Source organism: Apodemus sylvaticus, chromosome 15 (genome assembly GCF_947179515.1).
Source record: "Apodemus sylvaticus chromosome 15, mApoSyl1.1, whole genome shotgun sequence".
Lineage (NCBI taxonomy): Eukaryota > Metazoa > Chordata > Mammalia > Rodentia > Muridae > Apodemus > Apodemus sylvaticus.
In genome coordinates this window covers 19,998,161-20,006,573 of record NC_067486.1, presented here as the reverse complement: position 1 = coordinate 20,006,573, position 8,413 = coordinate 19,998,161, and positions in this window count along the sequence as shown.

Below are 8,413 nucleotides of genomic sequence, written 5' to 3'. Positions count from 1 at the left end.
AGAAGAAGAAGAAGAAGAAGAAGAAGAAGAAGAAGAAGAAGAAGAAGAAGAAGAAGAAGAAGAAGAAGAAGAAAGAAGAGAGAAAGGAAAACTGGGCTGGCCAAGTGGACTTGCTTGGTGAAGTGTTGGCTGAGCTAATTTTGTCTACCTAGCCCCCCATACAAAAATCTAGGGTCTGAAGGCATGAGCCTGCAGTCTCAGGACTGAGGAGGCTGACAGGTAGGTCCATGTGGCTATGTAGCCAAGAAGAGGGTTCCAGGCTCAGTGAGAGTCACTGTCTCAAAAAGCAAGGTGGGAAGACATCAACTGAGGAAAACACCCAAGGCCAACCTCTGGCCTCCATGTGCACCCACACACACATATGCATACACAAGACCAAAGACACAAACACATTCCATGAAAAAAAAATATGGGCTGGAGAGATGGCTCAGAAGTTAAGAGCACTGCTGCTCTTGCGGAAGACCTGAGTTCAGTTCCCAGCACCCACTTGGTGGCTCAGGACTGCCCAAGTTCCAAGGATCTGGTGATGTCTCCTGTTCTCTGTGGCACTAGCCACAATGTGGTATACACAAGCAAACACTCATAAAAATAAACCAAACTGCAAAAAAGAATAAATTAAAGAACTCTCATTTTCCCCATATGGCATTTGCAGTAGCTTTAAAGTTATTTTCTTATCCTACACTTGAAATTTCATCTGTTGCATAAAGGTTTTGTGAATTTTCTTCTTGAGAGACAGATGTATGAAATTTCAGATTTGTCCCAGTGGAGCTCAATTTAATCAGCTTAACTTTACTTAAATTACACACACACACACACACACACACACACACACAAATGCTTTATGTGGCGAGACCTTACAGTCTCAGGGATTTGAACATCAATCTCTTCACTGTTTGGGCGTGTCGTGGAATGTTTAGGAGGCAGACCATGGTTGGAAGAAGCCCAGCACTGAGGGTTGGCTCTGAGCTTATAGCCTTCTGGACTTCCTGTTCACACTCCGTCTGCATCAAGCCTGCCAAGCGCCCCACTCCTTTACTGGGGATTGAATCCAGGGTCCCGTGCATGCTAAGCGAGCATTCTGCCACTGACCTACATCTCCGGCATCATGACCTAATTTTTTGATGAAATAATTGAAAAGGAAAACACATGGATGTCAGAGGAAGGCGTCACGTGATCAGCCCGCAGGGCATCAGCTTTTATTCTGCAGGCAACGGTAATCTTTTCCAAAGATCGCTGGAGCTAAGAAGCAGCATTATCACATTCCTTTGGGAAGAGAACTCCAGGACAGTGAAGAGCATCTGTCTGTATGAAGCACCAAGTAGCCACCAGTGCCACCTGGTAATATGATAGGCCAGGGTGTGTGGGTGTGTGTGGTGGGATGGGGGGGTAAGTCTCCAGTTTCTCAATTGATTGAGAAACCCTGGGGATGAGGCCCCAGGTTGACAAAACTTGACTTTTGGAGAAGCACCAATTTAGAGGAGAAATGGGAGGTACTTCCCATCAGTTCCCAGAGGCCCAGGATAGTCAGGGAGCTGGAGTGGAGAAGCCATGTGGAAATAATGAGTAGTGGGTACTACTGATTGTCAACTTGACCGGATATGCAATTCCCTGTGCACAACAGTGAGGATTTACCCAGACGATGTTAACTGAGGTGGGAAGACACACCCTACAGGAGGGGGTCACCATGCCTTGGCCTTAAGTCCTGGATCGCATAGGAAGAGAGGCAGCTGCATATAAAGTTCATCACTGCCTGCTTCTTCACTGTGGGTGCAATGTGATCGGATTCCTCAACCTCCTGCCTCTGTGATTTCCTCACCACAGTGGACTGTATCCTCTCAAACTGTAAGGTGCAATAAACCCTTCCTTCCTTGAGTCGCTTTTGACAAGAAGGGTGATCTACCACTGTAACAGGAAAGGTAGCTAGTTCCTGTATTAACCAGTCACTGGAAGAGTGGCTCAGGCACTTTGTAGAGTAGCTACTAACACACTTTTAGAAGACATTCAACCCTGGTTCTGCCTCTGAAGTTTTTCACTTATTCATCCACTCCACAGATACTCAAGGAACTAGGAATCATTTAGTACGACCAAGGAGAATATTTCCATGACTATTACTGGTTTTATTGGACCAGCCCTTTCATGAGCTCAGTACGTAGAAACCGAATGCCTTTAGTTATTAGTGGAAGTGCTGGTTTGTGTAATCTTGAAACAAGCTAGTCACGTGGGTAACCTCAATTGAGAAAATGCCTCCGTAAGTTCGGCTTGTAGTGCATTTGTAAGATTAGTCATTGATGAGGGAGGGCCCAGACCACTGTGCTGGTGTCCCCCTGGGCTGGGGGTCCTGGGTCTTATAAGAAGACAGGCTGAGCAAGACAGTAAGCACCTTCCTTAGAAGTCCTCTGTATCAGTTCGTGCCCCTCAGGTTCCTGCCTTCCCTAAGTGATAAAATGTAAGCTGAAGGCTAAGAGAAACCCTGTCCTCCCTAGATTTCCCTAAGAATAAATCCTAAGTAGGAGACTGGACCAGAGGCAGGTGTAGCACAGCCTCTGTTACAGGCAAAAGAAAGCTGATTAGTTGCTTTAGGGAGGGAAGAATTTAAGCACTGTAAGATCACCTAGAATGCTGGGAAGGGAGGCAAGACAAAAGTAATTGAGTGCTTAGTCCAATCAGACATAGCAAGCAAGGACTACTCAATACCTGCTGTCAGTGACTTCTGTCTTATTCTATGCCTAAGGATAGTGGATGTTCCTACTGATAAGGCTGATGCTCTCTCAGCATGGGAATCCCCGTAGGCAGTATCACCGCTTCAACACTTCAACAGTTGGGGTGGGGAAACCCAGATGCCAAGTGGTCAGGTCAGCAAATCTCTAGAGATAAACTTGGTACCCTATGCCATATCCCCCAAATAGCACATCAACAAAATTTTACTGATATAAAACTGAAATTTCAAGAGGGTAAAAACCCAAGGTATCATTTAGATCGGACTGTAAACGCGGAGATTTTGAATGCCTTCTTATTTAGAATTTCATTTACATAAAAGGGTGAAAACCGCCTTCCGGTTCCCTCCTGTTTTATCCACCATGTTTTGGGTCCCTGCCACACTCCAAGACACCTGTAAATAAGTCTAAGTTCTAACAAGGCACTGAAGAAATAAGGGAGACCAATTTCATAGCTAGTTTGAAAGGAGGCAGTTTGGGCAACTGACTAAAAATAATTTAGTGAGCAGAGGCTGAGAGAAGTCAATATGAGTTTCTTTTAATGTCTCCAAGTAGAAGCTAAACAGGAAAACTTGGCTTGGGGTCTAGTACACAACTCTACTCTTCATCTGTATTTCCTCCCTGATGTAGTACTATAATATCAGCACTATAATTAATGGGTTTATTTTTCAGACAGTCTTATGTAGCAGTCTGGCTTCCAACTTGTTAGAAAGCCCAAGGGTGACCTCGAGTTCCTGAACCTTTAGCCTCCCCAAGTGCGAGACTACAGGCATGCACCCAATGGGGTGTAGGGTTACGGTTTCCGAGACTCCCAAAGGTGATTAACATTCTCCCAACATATTCATTGCTTCAATTCTTAGATATTACTTACCGTGTGTGTAATCTACTTCCTATCTCTTAAACAACTGTCTGTGTTTCTAGGATTTAAATGATCACCGTATAAAAACATCATAAAAATTTCTTTAAGTCACTGATGAAGGACGGTGGGATGGTTCAGTGGGTAGAGGCAAGAGAACTGACTCCACAAAGCTGTCCTCTCTGGCCTCCACTGCACACCATAGCCATCTTAGCTATGAGCCATCTATCTCTTTAGTCCTAATAAAAATTCAATCATGACTGAGAAAAGGCCAATTTAATACTGATTCACTATGTTAAACTGACCATAAGGATTTTTTACAAATACTGTTTCCTTATTTCAAATGTTCTTTAAAAAGTCAACTGAAATATAAGCATATTTTATTCATTTTTATGAATTTTTATTTTGGATATGTGAATATTTTGCTGCACACCACCTGTGTGCCTGATCCCCAACGGAGGACAAAAGAAGGTACTGGATCCGCTGGGAACTGCAGGTACAGATAGTTATTAGCAGCCATGGGGATGCTGGGAATTGAACTTGTGTCCTCTGGGAGAATTGTTAGGGCTCTTAACCAGAGGCATCTCTCCAGCCCTCTAAAGTTTTATTCTTAGTAGCTCAACTTGGGGGAAAAAAAAAAGCAAATTCATTCAAATTGTTCAAGCAACTAACTGGATAGATAGGGTTTTAGTTAGGGTTTAATGCTGTGAACAAACACTATGACCAAGGCAAGTCTTATAAGGGACAACATTTAATTGGGTCTGGCTTACAGGTTCAGAGGTTCAGCCCAGTATTAACAAGGCGGGAACATGGCAGCATCCGGGCACGCATGGTGCAGGCAGAGATGAGAGTTCTACATCTTCATTTGAAGGCTGCTAGTGGAAGACTTGGCTTCCAGGCATCTATGAGTAGGGTCTTAAAGCCCACACCCACAGTGCCACACCCACTCCAACAAGGCCACACCTCCAAATAGTGCCACTCCCTGGGCCACACACACTCAATCCATCACACAGAGTAAGGTTATACAAAAGCTTCAATGTAAGCAAGCTACTTGATTAAAAAGAAGAAAGAAGAAGGAAGAGAAGGGGAAGAGGAGAAGGAAGAGAGGGAGGAAAGGAAGGGAGGGAGGGCGGGAGGGAGAGAAGGAGGGAGGGAGGGAGGGAAGGAGGGAAGAAGCCAGCCAGGCAGGCAGGCAGGCAGGTCAGCCCTTTTACCACTGACTGGGGCTGGAAATATGGCTCAGCAGGTAAAGGGGCTTGCTGTCAAGTCTGAGAAGCAGAGAACCTCGTGGTAGGAGGACAAAACTGGCTCTAGAAGCTTCTGACCTCCATAAGCCAAATGCGCCCGGGACGCCCACCTCCAGTTAAACACATAAATGTAAGAAAATCAACTGTGGCTCGGAGATAGCTACCAAAATATTTTTTTTTATTCTTTTAAAGTTAAAAATAGTAGACAGACTTATCTGGTTACAGTTTCAAAGCAGAATACAAATATATAAATTGCATATAACTCAGACGATGACCACATAAACAGTTTTTTTTTTTTTTTTTTTGGAGACAAACTTAGCTTTGACCACGGCAGTTTCATTTTCGCTTTCCAAATGGCAGCAAAATTGTTGACAAGAAGTTTCCATCAGCACAGATTAGAGTTCAAGACTGCTGCAGATGCAGCCAGGTTTAAAGCAACATTTTGCTGTCTCTCTGTCTCTGTCTCTCTCTCACTCACACACACACACACACACACACACACACACACACACACACACACACACATCACTAAACACTTTTTAAAGCCATCTCTTCTGGAGGCAGTAGGGCAGGGAAAAGAAAAAGAAAAAGAAAATCAAACCAAACCAAACCAAACCTCAAAGCCAAGCCCACCACACTTGGTGGTGTGGACAGCTTTAAACAAGTCCCCCTCTGGGACGTTTTTTTTGCTTCACGTTGATAAACTTGAAATGGGGGGGAAATTACTGAATAATTATAACAGAGCCTGCTTCAAATGAAAAGTATCAGTGAAAACATTTACAAACTAAAATGTTACAAATCCTAATGATTTCCACCCATGTGATCGGTTCCCACCAAGGTGGGCTGGGCCTGGGGCTGCTCAAGAGACAGCTGATATCAGCAGGGGCACTGAATGAACGTAGGGAGATTCTAGGCGAATGCCACACCCGTAGCCCTGCATGGCCTTCCCCTTCCCCAAAGGGTTCGATTACTTCAGCCCATAAACTCTTCTGTACCCGGCACCTCAAAGCTTATCTTGGCAAGGGGGGCTCTGTCCTTTAGTGATTTTTGTTAAAAAACAAACAAACAAACAAAAAAACAATTTTTCTCAGAAAGAAAAAAAATGCTGTTCAAGGTAAACCTGGAATCAGACCCAAATCAAATCAAGTCTCTGCTTTAAGGTCATAGCTTAATAGAGGGTATATTAAAATTTCTATACATATGACGTTTTAAAAGAGCCACACTTCTAACTGTAGCATGAACAACAGTAACATCTGTTAGCAAATGAACTTGCAAAAAAAGTAAAACAAACGAGTCCTCTAAACCATCTAAAGAAATCATGACGAAAGGAATGCTAACCTCTACCATTCGATAATAGTTCATGTCCATGGAATTAACTTGCATGGTCACCGAGATCTTTAAAGTTCCTACTTAAGTTTGGAGCACGCCAATTCCATACGATGTTAACAAACAGATTTCTTGCAAAAAGAAACAAAATAAAACCCAAACTGGTACATGTTAACACATACGGATCTCAAAAGGATGACTTCAAAAATTAACGAAAAACCTGATAGGCCTCAAACGGAATAAACACCAAGGTTTATGTAAACAAACAAAAAGGTAAAAGCCAGTTTTCAATGGTACATAGGCCATCAGCGAGAGAGCAAGAAATCACAAGCTACCTATCAAGACGGCGACGGAATATGCTTCAACCATGTTCCTGCAATCGATTGCCGGCATGCACGCAGTTTGAGAAATAATCCTTAAATGTTTATTAAAAAAAAACGGGAGAAACAAACATGGCGCTTGGAAACACAAGGGCTTCCCTTCGCTCCAACACTACGTGCAAGAATCGTACAGCAAAGCAAGTACGCTGTTTAGATCGTTAGCACAGTGTGTCAAGTGAATGCCTGTTCCAAGGAACTAACTTAGAAGTTCATACGAGAATAAGGCGATAATCTCTGGAGAAATGCTACAAGAATGGACGACATGAAAATTTAAGCCAGGAATGGCAGTGTGTCAATCCCCCCTCCCAGCCCCCCATTCGGAAGGATGAAGTGCTAAAAATAGCCTGACCAACATAACAGAACCCAAACCTCATCTCTGCCCCATTCCTTATTTTTGCATATACAATAATTGCATATTCGCTCAAGCTCGGAGTAGGGCATATACCTGAATCACAGCACTAGATCTCCTCCTGAGGCCGAACTGTTATGAATCCCAGGCCAGCCTGGTCTACAAAGAGAATTCTAGGCTAGCAAAAGCTATGTAGCAACACCCTGGGTCAAAACAAGCAAGCTAGCAAGCAAGCAAGCAAGCAAGCAAGCAAACCACCAACAAAAAAACCCAATCGAACTGGTAAATTATCCAAAGTAGTCTACTCCAGCCAAACCCGTGAATGAGTACTAGTGTTACTCTCAGCACCAGATAGAGACTCAGGAGCACCATTCCTTTGGTGATTCCAGTGAAATAGCTAAAAGAAATGAGTCAGAGCTCCCAAGTTAAGACCTTAAGAGTACACGAGAGAAATCCTAATTATTTCAAACTCATTAGTAAACTGAACGCTTGCCAGAGAACTTCTTAAAGAGACAAGCAAACGTTTTTCTTTGGGTAACACTGGTATTCAGGACTGCACCATAGAGGTCTCCTATGATAGAAACACACTGAGTGCTGCATACACCAAAAGCTGCCTGCCTCACACTCCTACGGCTGCCCCGACTGCCTTCCCATCATCCAGACAGAAGCCCGAGTGTGCAATACACTGGCTGCTGCCATTCTTAATGAGTTAGGCTAGGCAGGAGTGCAGTCAAATTGGAAAACGTAGCCATAACAACCAAGCGCTGAAACACTTACTGGCATAATCAGGACTCCGTCTTCGCCCAGCCTGGAAATGTGTGTCCTTCCATATTGCACACGTTCAATTTAAAGCTTATCAAAACTAAGCAACACATTCACCTCCGCTCTTGGGATTTTAAATTCACTTGGGATGATTCAAAGAACTGAGAGAAACTAAAAAGTATTTCTTTTTTTTTTTTTTTCAAAAACTCCTTCCAAAAAGCTTCAAAAAGTTTTCTTCAGGACAAAGCAAAAACAATAGGAAAACAGTGGGATATTGAAAAATGCACACAGCCAGGCCAGTTTAACACATCCTAGCATTAGGAAAAGGTGCATTTTCTAGAGTGAAACAGCTGTTTGCTTAGTCAAATATTATTTATGTTCAATATTAAAGTCTGACCCTTGCCCAGATACAGACCGCCAGCGTCAAGGCAGAAACCATCTTAGGTGTGAGGCTGCCAGGGCTTTCCTTTGTGCAAGCAAAACATATCTACCACACAAATATATTCTAAGCACCAGCTAAAGAGTTTATCTTAATTTTAGACTAGTTATAGCTTTTAATTTATAATTAAAACTTTTCTAACATCTTGAAATAATTTATTAGTTAAGAATCTGAAACCAAAGTGGCTTATATTATCCTTTTTTATTGAATTGAAAATTTTTTTTGGTCCTGTAATCTTCTATCCGTTTAAGATTTTTAAAACTTAGAAAAGTACCTTAAAATCCTTTTTCTTTTCTTTCTTTCATAGTTTATTTTTATTTTTTTGGACTAATTTCAGTGA